The 17,163-nt window shown below is 37.5% G+C and overlaps 1 pseudogene across 1 annotated transcript in view; it reads left to right on the top strand.

Annotated features, from left to right (window-relative positions):
• LOC309662412 (small ribosomal subunit protein uS17m pseudogene) overlaps positions 1–16,957 on the top strand; it is a 518,440-nt pseudogene extending 501,483 nt beyond the window's left edge. The window contains exon 3 of the transcript XR_014268408.1: positions 16,940–16,957. The product of XR_014268408.1 is annotated as a small ribosomal subunit protein uS17m pseudogene (transcript). The remainder of the gene's footprint in view (positions 1–16,939) is intronic.
• Positions 16,958–17,163: the final 206 nt, after the last annotated feature.

The following is a 17,163-nucleotide window of genomic DNA, read 5'->3' as shown; positions in this document are numbered from 1 at the left end:
TTTCATTACCAGGTTGATATCAGGTTCATCTGGATTTCTTGCTTTGAACCCTATGAAATGTATGTAGAAGGAAGAGAGATGTGTCACTTTGAGGGAAAAGCTTTAACAGTAAGCTTGTCGTTTACCAATTTTTTCACTTCCCTCTGCCCAAACAACCAGCAGTGCTCCACATAGACGTTACTCATTACCCTGAGTCCCAGGGACAAGATTACATAGAGCTGTGCCATAGCTGATCCCTATGGACTTGTTGTAAGAGACTGAGTGATGAGAGGCTCTAGTTGCCACAGCAGGGCTGGTCTCACCTATTTGAAACAGCTAGTAATAGGTGTATCAAGTAGAGTAAAACAGGGAAGAGGAATAAGGGAGTAATGGAGTTTGGATGGCGGCCAGAGCCATTGATTTAAACAGGGTTGTCAGGGATGACCTAACTGACAAGGTCAAATTTGGGCAGAGTCCTAAACTAGGTAAGAGAGCAAGTCATGGAGAAGCCTGGATGAAGAATGTCCTGAACAGAGGGACTGCAATGGAAAGGTCCAGAGGCCACAGCCTGGTTGACGGGAAGAGGACTGTGTGGCTAGAATTCCAAGAGAAGTAGAGATTTGATAAAGATGAACTGCAGCAAGAACAGACTCCAGATCATGCAGAGCCATATTGGTCATTAAAAAGTCTTTAGCTTTTTCTCTGAGTGAGAAGGGAAGACTTTGGGGTTGGAAGCCAGTAGAGAGACTGAGGAAAAGTTGGATTCTGGGTATGTTCTGAAGTTAGAATGGACATATTTGCTGACAGGTTGGATGTGGGTTATATGAGAAAGAAAGTCAAGTTGACTTCTTTTTTTTTTACCTGAGCAACTGGAAGGAAAGACTGGCCATTTCCTGAGAGACCAACATTGCTGAAGAGAATTTTACAAACCCTGTGCACCTGTCACATTTCTTGGCTTGTTTTGCCTATATTTCCGACATACTTTCTGAACTTCATCACTTTACTCTTACCATTCACCAATTTCCATTATGTCTAAATTCTGCCTACTCTTCCAAGTTCAGCTCAGATACGACATCCTCCATGAAGTTTTCTATGAATGTCTTTTTCTATCACCATAATCCTTTATTGATGCCTCTTTAACCACATTAATAACTTTCCCTCTTGTTTTATATCATTTTTATAATTTCAGGGATTCAGTCAAATAAAAATGAAATTGTCATCTATATTACTAATTAAAGCTGATTTTTTTTAAATTGGATTGGCTTGATGGGCATTCCAAACTCAATTATTCAAAGCAAGGTTTTCTTCTATTACATTTATTCTTTCTTTCTTTCTTTCTTTCTTTCTTTATGGCTGTGTTGGGTCTTCGTTTCTGTGCGAGGGCTTTCTCCAGTTATGGCAAGTGGAGGCCACTCTTCATCGCGGTGCGCGGGCCTCTCACTATCGCGGCCTCTCTTGTTGCGGAGCACAGGCTCCAGACGTGCAGGCTCAGTAGTTGTGGCTCACAGGCCCAGTTGCTCCGCGGCATGTGGGATCTTCCCAGACCAGGGCTCAAACCCCTGTCCCCTGCATTAGCAGGCAGATTCTCAACCACTGTGCCACCAGGGAAGCCCTAAAGTTGATTTTTGAGAACTTCTGGTGAGAATATTATTTGATATCTGTATTAAATGCACCCTCTCACATTCACAGTGCACCCCTCTCCCCCAACACACATACACCTTCTCGTAGTAGGTGATTGCCCCTGTGAAATCCCAGAATTTCAAAGTAAATAAAGAGACAGTTGGATCTAGGGTATGTTTGTAGCTTCTTTCCAGTTTCCAATTCATGGTTTAGATAAATCAGCCTTTGTCACATAGGGAGGAATCTTAGTCTGTTTAGGCTGCTATAGCAAAATACCATAGACTGGCTAGCTTAAATAACATATATTTATTTCTCACTGTTCTGAAGGCTGGGAAGTTCAAGGTCAAGGTGCTAGCAGATTTGATGTCTGGTGAAAGCTCACTTCCTGATTCACAGACAGCTGTCTTTTCTCTGTGTCCTCACATGGCAAGAAGGGGCAAGGGAGCTCTCTTGGATCTCCTTTATAAGACCACTAATCTCATTTATGAGGGCTCCACCCTCATAATCTAGTAACTTCCTAAATGCTCCACCTCCAAATACCATCACACTGGGAATTACATTTCAACATGTGAATATTGATGGGACATTAACATTCAGCCTAAGGCAGGAGGAGTGAGTGAGGACATGAGTCAAGAGGCCAATCTTTTATTCTATTGAAGGATAAATATCTGCCCTCCACACATACAACACTTGCCCTGTCTGTCTCACTCTGGTGTTGAAGAGAATATACATATGTTTAAATTGATTATCTTCATAGCTACCATTATAATACTTCGTGCACATAAGGTATGAATGCATCTCTCGACATCTTCAAAATGCAGACATAGAGAATGGACATGTGGACATGTCAGGGAAGGGGAGGGTGGGATGAATTCGGAGATTAGGTTTGACATAAATACACTAACCATGTGTAAAATAGATAGCTAGTGGGAATCTGCGGTACAGCACAGGGAGCTCAGCTTGATGCTCTGTGATGACCTAGATGGGTGGGATGGGGGTGGGGTGGGAGGGAGGTCCAAGAAGGGGGGATATATGTATACATATAGCTGATTCACCTTGTTGTACAGCAGAAACTAACACAACATTGTAAAGCAATTATACCCCAATACAAAAATAATAAAAAATAACTAAATAAAAACTGTAAAATAAATAAATAAATGGAATAAAAGTAATGATGATAATGAGATCATGAAATTATTTGAAATCAGAATTTTCTAACTTTAAATATAAACAATTTCAGCTCCTCTTTTACTATTAGATATTTATATTTTAACATGAAACCTTAAATATCATTTGCCTACTTATGCACATTACCTTGTGCTAATTATAAATTTCCTACTAAAAAACCACCATGCACATTTTATTAGTTTTTAAAGTCACAAGATGTTTATGTAATATGTTATTTTAAAACCATGATTGCGTTTCCAACCATCTTTATCAGACATTTGCCTTTGAACTGGAGAAATAAATTATGCCTTTGATATTTTTAGATGTGAATGAAGAGATATTATTTGTCATACATCTTCTATCTGTAGATAAGTCCCTACACTATCTTTTTTTTTTTTTGCATTTTTGTATGGCTTTATTTACAGTTGACATAGACTAAACTGCACATTTTAAGTGTACAATTTGACGAGTTTTGACATATGTATGCATTCATTAAGCTATCACTGCAGTAAAGATAATGAAGTTATCACTCTAAAAATTTCCTTATGACCCTTTGCAATCCAAACTTCCCTCCCTCACTTCCCATCTACAAGTAAACACCAATCTGCTTTCTGTCACTGTAGACTGGTTTGCATTTTCTAGAATTTTATATAAATGGAATTATATAATGTGTGCTATCATTGGTATGATTTAATGATTTCCTTCTGTTGTCAGTAGTTTGTTCCTTTTTATTGCTGAGTAGTATTCCTTTATATGGATGTACTGCAATTTGTTTTCCTTTTTTAGTTACTTGTTGATGGACATTTGGATTATTTCCAGTTTTTAGCTATTAAAAATAAAGCTGGTATAGCATTCATGTAGAATGAGCCCCTGTCCAGTTTAGACAATTACTTATGTAGGTAGTAAGTGGAAGAATAAGCCGAAGGTGCCAGCTCCCCATGGCCCTTGCCCACATAGCACAAAAAAATATGGAGACAAAAGGGGCCAGATGACTGCTACATGAAATATGAGAAAGCCCGCTGCTGAGGAGCCAGTTCTAGACTACAGCAAGAGGTTTTATATTCTGCAATTCTGTTCTGATGCATTGGAGCATCCCAGGGGAGATTGCCTTGAACTTCTAACAAGCCTCCCATTCGCTCCTGTTCTGGAAGGATGCTGAGGCATTATGCCAAGACCCAGATAGGCTGTGGTTCCAGCCTTTGCCTGTGGGGTTGCCGGGGTACCAGGGTAAAGCTGTTTCCCTATGCTTATTTACCATTCATGTTATCTTCTTTGATGAAGGGTCTGTTCAAATCTTTTGCCCACTTTTAAAATGGGGCTGTTTGACTTATTGATTTATAAAAGTCCTTTATATAATCTATATATAAATCTTCTGTTGATATTATGTTTTTCAAATAATTTTGAAAATTCTGAAAATTTCAAATTCAATCAGTAGCTTATCCTTACACTCCTAATGGTGTCTTGTGGAAAATTAAGTTTAAAATTTTGATGAGGTCTAGTTTATCAAAATTTTCTTATTGTTAGTGTTCTTGGTGACAGCATATCTAAGAAATCTTTGCCTAGTAAAGGTCACAAAGATTTTCTCCTCTGTTTTCTTGTAGAATCTAGAAGTTTTATAGTTTTAGATCTTACATATAGGTTTATGATACATTTTGAATTAATTGTTGTGTGTAACATGAGATAAGAGTGAAGGTTTATTTTTTCCCACACAGATATCCATCCAGTTGTGTCAGCACTGTTACTGACCCTTTCGAGTTGGGCTCCAACAAGGGTCCCTCTGCTTGGGGTTGTAAGCAGACCAAGTGCGGTTCAGAAGCAAAGGAAAGATTAATTGTTTCATCAAAGAATGGAGAGGTGCAAACTCGTGCTTTAGAGTCCATGCTTTTCCCAAAAGGCTATGGGTGGGGCTGCTTTATAGGGTTCTTGTCAGAAGGAGTGGGGCATAGTTCTCATGCGGCAGGCGGAGTTCTCGCAAGTTCAGGTCAGTCAAGCTGTGCTGTTCACGCTCCAGATGGCAGTGTCCAGCGCAGTGTTTCTGCACACGGCCTGCAGCCGCCATCTTGAATTGAGTGTAGTGCACAGATTATGCACACGGTCCCAAGCTGGGGTGTTGGCGCAGTCGTTTTGTACCAGGAACTCTCTTCTGAGGTGTCGGGTGTGAGGCCTCTGCCGGTGGCCCCCTATGAGCAAGTGAAACTAGACTAAGGACAAAAGAAGAGGTGAGACCTTAGTAGATTCCATCATATATTTCCCCCAGGACCCCAGTGGGCTTTGCCAGTGACAGCACCACTTGTTGAAAAGATTCTCCTTTCCCGTTGAATTACCCTGGAAACTGCTGAAAACCAATTGGCCGTGTATATGTGGAACTAATTCTGTACTCTCTTATATTCCATGGGTCTGTATGCTTATCTTTATGCCAATACCACACAGTCTGGATCACTGTAGCTTTATACTAAACCTTGAAATCAGGCAGGATAAGTTCTTCAATTTTAGTTTATTTAAAAAACAATTTTGGTCATTCTAGATTCTCTGCCATTAGTGTTATGCTTCCTTCAGAAATTTTTTTTGATAGCTTTCCTTTTTGTTCCCCCTAAGTTCTGGAGATATTAATTTTCCCCTACAGTTTGTGTAGAATTACTTTCTGAAGTCATCTGGGCCCAGTGCATTTTTGGAGTGTAGTTGTTGCTCTCGGACAGTTTCCTGGAAACGTATCTGTTTCAGCCACATTTTTACACTATCATTTGAATTTAGCTAGCCTGCTTTGTGAACATATATATAGAGAAGAGGGGAAAGGCAGTGAAGAAATAATAATATGAATGAGAGTAAAGAGCAGACAAGAGAAAGCATTTCAGAATTAACTGAAATAAGGGAGGACTAGGTAATTAACATCAAAGAACCCACTGGTAGTTCTAGGAACCTGGCTTATAGTCTAAATACAAAGACTTTATGCTTCATTTTAAAAGATATCTCTTTTTCCCCTATTTTCAAATTTTGCCTAATACAAACTTTCAAATTAATCAGCTTCAAGATACCCAGACAGTCCATGAGTGTCAAAAAATTAATAACAAAAATCGACAAAAGGAAGTGATTTCTCACATAAAGAACACTTAGTTAAAATTATGTATTATGCCAGTACATCAAGATCAGCAGTTAAAAGTCTAATTTTTAGTTTGTTTACATGCAATGAATAGGAAAAACACTTGTCCAGTACTCCAGAGCCTTTCCTCCCTCTGCTAGCATCCTGTAAATTTGGAGAAATTCCTTGGTCTCCCTGAGTCTCAATGTCCCCGAATAAACAAGAGTTGCATTGAGTGATCTACTTCAGTTTCTCGATGGTCACTAAGTCAGATTTCTTGATTTCATTTCTATAGAGTCTAGTGTGTTACATTTTATCATTACATGTGTAATGTTTATCAATGTGTTTATCACTGATATATTTTAATGAAACTTTTATGAAATTATTTGAGATTAGAAGAATGTGCCTCCTGCCAATTAGAGATATCTTGCTGAATCTGCTTGGTGCCCGTAACAGTTCTATCCCTGTGTAAGGACAATACAGACATTACCAGCTGAGGCTTCCTTCCTCTGCAAATCATCTTCTGCTCTTGTACTTGAATCCCCTTATTCTAACTTGCCTGACTTAGGAACAAGCATGATTCTCATTTTTTGTATTCAGTTATTTCTTTCCATTTGTACATCTTAGACTGAAAGATTTAGCATCCCTTTGTTTCCTCAGTCTACTTTATATGTGCGCCATTTAAAATGAACTGATGTCACCTCTAGTGTGTGCTTTTACTTATGCCCCCTTGTTCCATATGGCACAGTTATTCCCACAGTCAGTCCATGTCCCTGTCTCCAAGTGCTATATTCAAAGAGAATTTGCCATCATCCAACTTATCCTATGCCAGATTGTTTATTAGAAAAAAAATAAAAGTTTGTCCTGATAAAACTACTTTGTATATTGCATACAGCATAAAATTTTATGCAATTTTTTTCTTCCATAAAAGAGAACACTTCATAAAGTTGTAAAACAAACTATGAGGTTATGGCTTAAGTTTTATAGAGAAATAATTTCTTAAATCAAAGAAGCAAGTGTCTTATGATTGGTTAGAGCAGAAAAAAGTCAACAGATTTATTGGAAAAGATCTCTAATCCTAGATTTCAAAATGTAGCCAGATGGGAATCTGAGCATCTTTGGAATCTGTGATGACTCATGTAGGGCACTTGTGCATGATTCAGTTTTGATATGGTGCCAAAACAACTGGTCACGTCAATCAAAAAAAATTAGTTGAGAGGTTCTCTCATGCCATGTAGACAAAGGCCCAGTTGGTTGTATTTTTCATTGTTCTACTAAATACATTGGTAGCATGTTCACATGATGGTAATTTGGCTGTGTTTCTGATGAATGTGTTGCTGTGTGTGTGATATCTATGACCTAAGGCTCAATTCTTTGATGAAGCCTTTCCACAGAAGCTCTGAGGACTCCTAGGTATTCACACTTTGTGCCCCTTGGAACTCTAAGATTGTTGTATATTCCTCTAGAAAGCTATGGTTCAACAAATCATGAGATCACATAGCACAAAGAGGCCCCTGAGAGAGACTTTGGTCCAGCAGTTGATTGTGTATATTTATTTCCCAGAGTCACTTCTGTTTATATCCATATATTTATGTTTATGCTATTGTCCCATTATATTAGAAGGTTTTTAAGACTTGCCCTGTTTCTTTCTTTCCTTCTTTCTTTCTTTCTTTCAACTCCCCACAGTCCAATAGAGTACTCTAAAATAGTGTTGGACTACTTTCTCAGAGCAGTCTGTGAAAAATTCCTATCGTACCAGATAACTAGGAAGAATTTACAAGGGTAGAAACAACCCTGTTCCTCTCCTCTCCAATAAATATATAACCAAAGTACAGGTCACTTTGTAAGCCACGAGACATGTTTTTAAATGTCTCAAGATGTTCTAATTTTGCTTTCAACACAGGTTTCACAATTATTACTGGCCAATTCAGCTAGTTACAAAAAATGTGCTTGTTCAAACAGTAATAGTTAGAGGCATGGTTGGGAGCTCATGGCTTGACTACTTTAGGACAACAATTAAAGCTAAATCTTAAGTGGCAGAAGGGCTGGCACCAGATCTGTCTTGCTGAATACCATATCCCCAACACCTGACACATGGAAAGTATTCAGGTAATATTGATTAAATAATTATAAAAGTGAAAGAGAAAATGAAAATAAATTTACTATTATTTCTTCCACTAGAATTAATTACTCCATTTATTTAAAAAATAGGAATATTGGCCTACTTTAAAAAATAGAAGCCATTGATTTTTTTTCTTTTCTTAACTTTTAGATGTGTTTTATAATTGACTTTCAAGGTTTCCTTAAATTCCTATTTTATTTCAAAAATAATCTTAAATAATTATCATTGCTCCTAAGAAAAGGTTTTATTTATTACACAGTAAGACACTGAATTACTGACTATTCTTCCCCTCACTGAATGTTGTTTACTTTTCATGGATTAAATAATCTATAATAATAGAGTTGCTCTAATTTCATAATGATATAAACAATATTGTATATGTGTTTAAAAAGATTCGTTTTAATTTATTTAGAGTTTGCCAAAATATCAAAAATCCACCAAAAAAAGAAAAAGAAAATAATGCTAGTCAAAGCTGTTCAAGATGCCAGCCAAATTAAATACTTAATTTAAAAGTAACATATTCTTATTTAATATAGTATGCTCTCCTGATTAAATCAAAATAATGTTCAAATCAGCATTTCAGATAAAGAAATACGCCTGATAAAGACTAAAGATGCTGTCTTAATATTTGTCAGAAGCATTTTTTTTCCTCTGGTCAATGCCTTCTTAAGGATAAAGAAAAATCTAACTTATAAGGATTTTTTTATGATTGTCTAGAAATCACCAGCTTGTTGAACTCACCTTTACTGGACAGATGGCAGATGCCAAACTGATCTCAGCCAATATAATCTGTCAAAACAATCTGCCGTGAGCAGGTGTCAGATAATTATCTAAATGAACAGATATGTAAAGTAATAAATAAACTAGAAATAGTTACTGAACAGGGTACTTAAGCACCTAAACTTCCAACCTAACCTTAAGTTATACATATGATAAAAAATTAGCTAGCGCTTAGAACAAAGTATAAGTATGAACAGCAGTTTCCATTTTCTTTACTAATTTTTGCTTTGTGAAAAAAAGTTTTAAGATTTTCATTCACACAGAACTCTGCTTACATCATTGTGACATGTCAATAAAATAGAAAACTTTTTTGTTTGCCAAGTATTTTTAATGCCATATCTTAAGTCAAATCAACAAAAAGATGTTTGGGGGCTTCCCTGGTGGAGCAGTGGTTGAGAATCTGCCTGCCAATGCAGGGGACACGGGTTCGAGCCCTGGTCTGGGAAGATCCCACATGCCGCGGAGCAACTAGGCCCGTGAGCCACAACTACTGAGCCTGCGCGTCTGGAGCCTGTGCTCCGCAACAAGAGAGGCCATGATAGTGAGAGGCCCGCGCACCGCAATGAAGAGTGGCCCCCACTTGCCGCAACTGGAGAAAGCCCTCGCACAGAAACGAAGACCCAACACAGCCAAAAATTAATTAATTAATTAATTAATTAATTAATTAATTAATTAAAAAAAAGAAAGATGTGTTATAAAAGTGACTACGTCCTAATACCTCTCACAGAGCTGGTCCTTCAGGAGAAGTGGCTACATTTACATAGTAGCAAAAGCCCTGAGAGAAAGTGTTTCATGGAGCTCTGACCCCATCTTCCTGATTATTTGCAATTACTGAGTTCTGAATGAGCAATGCCAAGAGGCAGTGGTTCTCAAACATTTGGCCTCAGGATCCATTTACACTCTTAAGATTATCAACATGCCCTAAAGAGCTTTTGATTAGATGAATGATATCTCTCAACATTTACCATATTTGTTATAAAACTGGAGACATTTTTAAAGTATTTATTTACTAATCAATTTAAAATAATAATGTGATACTGGTTAACCTAAATTGCATATTTTATTAAAAACTATATTTTTCAAAATAAAGAAAATTGAGGTGGGTGACATCCTTTACATTTTGCAAATATCTTTAATATCTGACAAAAGACAGATGACTTCTCACCTCTGCTTCTGCATTCAATCTGTTAAGATGTGTTATTTCAGTTGAAGTATACGGAGAAAACTAAGACTTTCACAGGTAGGTAGTTGGAAACAGGAGTAATTTAAAAGTTTGTAAACATAATTTTTGATATATTTGGATAAACCAAAACTCAACAAATGGTGCTTTCTTAAAAATGAATTGCAATATAGAATCTAAAACAGTATCAATAAATTTATTGTACTCTCTTACATTAATAACAGTTGTTCTATCATGCATTTTGAATGAATATTTTTACCTATGATTTAGTAACATCCTGCATTGGCCATTTGGAAAATATTGATTCACTGAGTCAGGTAGATCCCCCAGATGTACACTGGAAAGTTCTGCTATAATTTTGTGAGAATGAAAGTTAAAAAGTGAAGTAATGTCTTAGTATTATTACAAAAAGTAGTTTGGGACTCACAGACACCCCTGAAAGGATCTCAGGGTACCCAGACACTACCCCAGACCAGGCTTTTAGAATCACTGCCATGAAGGAAAGTACAGTATGACTTAGAGACCCACCCTTAATATGGGGGATCAGATCAGTGGCAATCACAAGTACATGGATAACAACAACCACTGAAGGAAGTGAGTATACAAAACCCCAGTGAGAAGGCAAGTAAGCCTCTTGATCCTCAGGAATGTGGATCAAATGTTGTCTGATCTGGTTTTTAAAGTTCAACCAGAAAACTGGAGTTTTATAAGAAATATCCTGATTTTTAAATGTTGTCCGCTGTGTGGGCTAACAGTCAATGAGCCAAGCAGAATCCCCCTATGGATTTGAACCATAAGTTAGTCAGGGACACATAGAGGAGAGCACTGTCTTTGCTTGTACATGGCTGAAGCCAGAAGTTATCTATGGGAACCATGACTGGGCAGGAGAAGACAGCTAAGACATAAAATTCCATAAACTTGGTACCCCAAATCTGGGTTTCTTAGATGTTCTTAACTGCAGGAATCATGAGGAAGTGGAATCAACCTCCCTGGGTCTGAAAAGCCATGACTACAACAATGGACAAGGGTATTACAAATTGTGTTGGCCCAGTTTTCAATAGGGATGTGTATGTGGTAGTCAAAATAAGCATAGCAGAGAATTAGGCTTCATGGGCAGACAGATCAGTTTCAGTACAAATCCAAGACAAGGACTCGTTCTAAAATCAGCATTTTCCTCTTCTAAACTTAGATGATAAGTCCTCTAGAGGAAACCCCCAACTCTATAAATTGGTCCCCAGTACATTCATTGATCTTGATCTTAGCTGATCTCTCAGCAATTTCAAGACTCTTTACTTGTTCTTAGTCTTGGTCAACTTCTTCTATTTTCCAGAGCAGATATTCCAGATCTTCCTATCTTTCCTCAGCCCTTTAGTCAACAGTCTCTCCATAGCTCTCAGAGTGATGTATCTGATAAATTTGAGGCTATCATATGTGAACTGCCTGAAATTTATGCACCCCGCCACTTATAAATGTGTTTGTATTTCTGTATTGTTGGAGGTCGCTCCTGAAATGATTCCTAATAATGCCTGCCTCATGGCATTCAAGTCCTTGCGAAACCCCCTCCCCTAATGTGTGGGATGGACTTAATGATTTGCCTCTAAGGAAAGGAATACAGCAAAAGTGATGAAACGTCACTTCTTAGATTATAGAAAGCTGAGAACTCACTCTCCCTCTCTTCTCTCTCTCCCTCTCTCCCTCCCTCCCCACACTTTTCCCTCTTTATTTGGTTTGCTCACTCTGATGAAGAAAATTGCCATGTTGTAGTCTGTCATATAGAGAAGCCCATGGGGCAAGGAACTAGGAACTAAGGGGAACCTCTGGCCAGCCAGCAAGATATTGAAGTCCTTAGTCCAAGAGCTCACAAGGAACTAAATCCTGCCAACAATCATATGACTGAGCTTGAAAGCTCCCCTTTCCCCAGCGGAGCCCTGATGGCTGCAGCCCCAGCCCAAACCTTGACTGTAGTCAGGAGGAGAACCTGAAACAGAAGACCCAGCTGAGACACACGTGGATTCTACTGTACAAAAACTGAGAAATAATCAATATTGTTATTTCAAGCCATTACGTTTGGGGACAATTTGTTATGGAGCAAATGATTACTAATACATAAATCATTCTTTTCTCTAGGCTGAAAGGATCAATTGCTCAAGATCAACCTCTCTACCTAATCTCTTGATTTTATGCCTTCCAGACTTTGGTCTATCAGTTTTCCTTTTTTCCTTCTTTACCCTACATTTCTCCATCCTCTCTCTTACTAAAATGAATTTTGCGTTCTCACTGACAGATGCCTCACTGTTCTACTTTTTCATCTTAGCTAAACTTTGTAAAAATTTATTCTACTTTTGCTGAATCTAATTTCTCTCTCAAGTATTCCAACAACCATTATAAACTGACTTCCACCCCCATCTGAATTTTCACTGGCAAATCCCATCACAGACATTCATATTGTCACATCTAATGAGTGATTTTCAGTATCCCAGATTATAACATTTCTGCCTTTAAAAATCTATTGAGTGAATAAATATTCTCTCTATTTTGAAAGTACTGAACCCTTCAATTTTCATGAAGCACTTAAATACTGGTTCTCTTCCTACCATGCTGAAGGTCCTTTCTTAGTTTATTTCATAGTTTCTCTTCTATTTCAGTGTTTCTAAACTGCAGGGGATTTGTCCTGCAGGAGACATCTGACAAGGTGTGGAGGCATCTTGGTCCCAACCAGAGGAGGCAGGGAGTGCTACTGGAGTCAGTGGGTAGAGGCCAGGGTTGCTGACAAACATGCTGCCTTGTGTAGGACAGCCTCACCATAAAAACATTATTCAGCACAAGATGTCAGTCGTGCTGAGGTTGAGGAACTCGGCTCTGATATCTAAAACTGTTTTTTTGCCCCACATTTTGTCCTTCATCTACTTCTTTTACCTGGGAAATCTCATCTGTTCTTATGGTTTCAATTACTGTTTTTATTCTGAAGATTTTTAAATTTACTATTCTGATACTGACTTCTGATATTTTGAATCAAACTGTGAACTAGATACATTTAATTGGGTGTTTCATGGCAGGGCAGGAATAAAGATGCAGATGTAGAGAACGGACTTAAGGACACAGTGGGGGAAGGGGAAGATGGGACGAAGTGACAGAGTGGCATGGACATGTATACACTACCAAATGTAAAATAGATAGCTAGTGGGAAGCAGCCGCATAGCACAGGGAGATCAGCTCCACCTAGAGGGGTGGGATAGGGAGGGTGGGAGGGAGGCTCAAGAGGGAGGGGATACGGGGATATATGTATACATATAGCTGATTCACTTTGTTGTACAGCAGAAACTAACACACCATTGTAAAGCAATTATACTCCAATAAAGCAGTTTAAAAAAATAAAATAAAAATAATTGGGTGTTTCATAAGCTGAACTAAATTAACACGTCCAAAACAGTGGATGGATTTATCTTCCCCATCAGAAATCTTCTCCAGTAACCCTACCTCTATCACCATCATCACCATATGACTGCCAACCCCAAGTCTGAGACTCTCTACCTCCCACATCTGATCCCCAAGTCCTGGACATTGACCTCATATGACTTTCTATGTTCCAGAATTCCTTACTCACCTCACTAATGCCTATTTGTCCTTTAAGTCTCAGATGAGGTGTCATCTCCTCAAGGGACCCTGCCCTAGCCTGAGGCAGTGCCCCACTGTGAATCCTCTAAACTCCCCTAGATCCAGGATCTGCTCTAGTACAACACTGACCATACTGTGTTGAAAGGATTTATTTATGTTTTTGTGTCATCTGCTAGAATTTAAGTTCCTCTAAGTAGAAGGCCATATCTTACTTTTTTGTGTGTATCTCCAGATATCTAGTATAAGGCATGAGAATGAAGATAATAATATGAGCAGCCAGTATTATTTGAGAAGTTATTATATGTCAAGCACTGTACCAATTTTTTGCTTAATTCTTCTAACAAAGCTTTAAGATAGGTACTATTATTATATCCACTTTAAAACAAGTTAAACAAAGCAATGGCGAAGTTAAATAACTTGCCTAAGTCACATTACAAGCAAATAACCGATTGGGATTTAAAAATCATATTTCTAGCTCTAGAACTCACCTTCTTAACCACAATACTACCCTGATTCCCCTAGGATTATACCTGCTGTTCTCCTACTCTAGTCATGATCTAAATTACTTTACTATTAATAAAATTAATGAAATGTTATTAGAATTAATAAAGTTATATGTGTTATTTTAATATATCAAATGTATCCTTATATATTAATATATAATATATTGTTATTAATATAAATAAAATATATCCACTTTAATACTTTTGGAAGCACAAGAAATACAAGACTAAAATATTTTTAGAAAGCAATGTAAAAGATGCTCAAATCAGTGTATCAAATGTTCCCTCGGTCTAAGTTTGTGGAACTGAGGTGGAAGGGTTTATGAATTCAGACAAATTAGTGATAGTTCAGTGAGAACTGCAGAAGGATTTGCAGATTTAGACTTTAGATTTTGCTAGTAGAAGTACAGAACGTAAGCGCTCTAAGAGCATCCTAGCTCTTGCTGAAGTCGGTGGGGGAGGGTGGGGCATGGGAGGCAGAACCAAGACCAGCAGCAGCGTTCAGGGATGGGGATAAGAAGCATCTGTGTTAGGTCTGTGTTAGGTCTGTGTTAGGTCTCAGGAAGGCCTGTGTTGGATCCATTTCAACTTTTGAAATGCCACTTTTCAAGGGTGACTTTTTACCACCTTAGAATAAATAATAAATGCTGATTCTCTGATTAAGTGGCATTCAAAAAATCAGTTCCCTATTGTTTGGTGAAAAGCGTTTGGAGACAGGAGGAAGAATCGGTTCAGGTTATTTGAGCTACTGCTGCACACCTGTTTCCTTAAAATCTGGAGCAGAAGTGCTGGCCCATTAAAGAAACATTTTCCATGACCTCTTTAACCTCTTTTTAAATAATTAGGACAAACTGTAAGGATTTGTTTCCTCCCTTACAATTTGTTCCTGTTTGTTTACTGGTTCTCTAGTGTGTGGGAAGTTTAATAAGTAACTGATGCTCACAGAACACACCGGGCACTTACACCTGGGGACATTCATAGCCAAAAACAGACTTGAAATAACTCAATTAATGCCTGCTTCCTACTCACGGACCAGACGGAGGACCTTTAGGCTTAGAAATCTGGACAGACTGTCCCCGGAAGCTGTAGAGACCAAGCCCCTGGTTGCAAATCCATAATGAGCAATAGTGTAGGATGGTTTATCATTTTTTCTTACTTCTCCTTGGTTATTAAGTAAAATCCCTGAATAAAGGTAATATAAAAAGGAAAGAAATATTGGCTACAGTCCTAGACAGATTGGGTCCTTCCCTCTACGATTTTGAACATCTCAATTGCTGACTCTGTTAAATCAGGGAAAATAATATCCATTTTACAAAAGATTTATGAATATTAAATATAATGTATGCACAGTGACCATCACATGTTGTGTCCTCTTTAAATGAATGCGATTTAATTCCTCGACACAACAGTATTTTCAGGTAAAGTTGAAAAATCTCAAAGTGAAAATGTGTCCTTAACTGTAGAAGAGAACTTTTATTATCAGTATGTATAGTTAAGATATTCTTACAAACATATATTAATAGGGTGCTAGATATATCATAGATGCTTTATAATGGCTTATGACTGACAAATATATAAAAAATGAAGTAGAATCTGGACCCTGCATTTCGCCTTGGAGTCCCTTTTGCATTATTTAGGGGTCAGAAGAGAGGCTACCAGGACACAAGATGCTCTGGGCCTTCTCTGATCTGGGTTTTCTCAGGACTAAAATTTTTGTGGCATGGAAACCACATTCTTTCTGGACTCATAGTCCTTTTTTATTTTTTTTAAAAAATTACTGTAGTCCTTTTGATGATTATAAAAATAATGCATTTGTTGCAGAAAATCTGGATATATAGAGGATATGACGAATAAAATAAACATCACCTTCAATCCCAACCAACTGGAGAAAAATATTGTAAAATCTGCCTTTTTTAATATTTTCTTACTTCATGTGGTTATGTATATATTTGTATCTATATGCTATCTATCTCTCTACCTATTTACTGTTTATCCATCCACACATGCGTAATTACATTACATTTACATATTATCTGCATATATGTATATATGTATACATTTTAAAGAATTTGATAATTTTACACTTAAAAATAAGCCACGAGAATTCCCTATACATAATATTAAATACATCTTTAAACTATCACTGAATATTTTTATAGTATTTCATAGTCTATATTTTCTAGCTTATTCCTGACTGTTTAATTTGGATATGTTCTACTTTTTCATGCTATAATTTATGCTGTGATTAATATCTATATGAAAACATCTCTATGCATATCTCCAAAATAAGTATAATTACTGGGTCAGAAGATAGAAACTTTTACGAATCACTTTGTTGATAGAGATGTGATGCTTAGCAAACATACCACAGCTTATTATTTACCCTTTATTTTAATATAAAAAAGCGTTACATGTATGTTGTCAAACATATCAGTTTTTTCCTTTAGAGTTCTGCTTCTGGTTTACATTTAAAATAATCCCCCCTATTCTGAGTTTATACTTATTTTATAGTTTTATAATTTGATTTAGTTTATAGGATTGAATTTTCCACAAAATTTCTCAATATACCTGGCAATGACTTTGGTATTGCTGGGAGACAGTAATGCAATATTTTTTGCATCAAAGACCTAAACAATTTCCCCAACACCAATGATGGATGAGATTCTTCTTTCCTCATTAAGCATTCACCTTTATCATTTACTAACTTCTTATTATATTAGAACCTCTTTCTTCTCATTGCATTTTTTTCTATTAATCTACTGTACTATGGAGTTATCTTTTCCATTATTAATTTTTTGTTCACTTGTACCCACCTTGCTGCACAGAGTGATCTGATGACCAGCAGCATCGCCATCGTGGGAGCTTGTTAGAAATGCAGAATCAGGAGGAGCTTCAAGATGGCGGAAGAGTAAGACGTGGAGATCACCTTCCTCCCCACAAATACATCAGAAATACATCTACAGGTGGAACAACTCCTACAGAACACCTACTGAACGCTGGCAGAAGACCTCAGACCTCCCAAAAGGCAAGAAACTCCCCACGTACCTGGGTAGGGCAAAAGAAAAAAGAAATAACAGAGACAAAAGAATAGGGACGGCACCTGCACCACTGGGAGGGAGCC

This window comes from Balaenoptera physalus (assembly GCF_965194825.1).
Source record: "Balaenoptera physalus genome assembly, chromosome: 6".
Lineage (NCBI taxonomy): Eukaryota > Metazoa > Chordata > Mammalia > Artiodactyla > Balaenopteridae > Balaenoptera > Balaenoptera physalus.
This window is presented reverse-complemented; position numbering and strand designations above follow the sequence as displayed.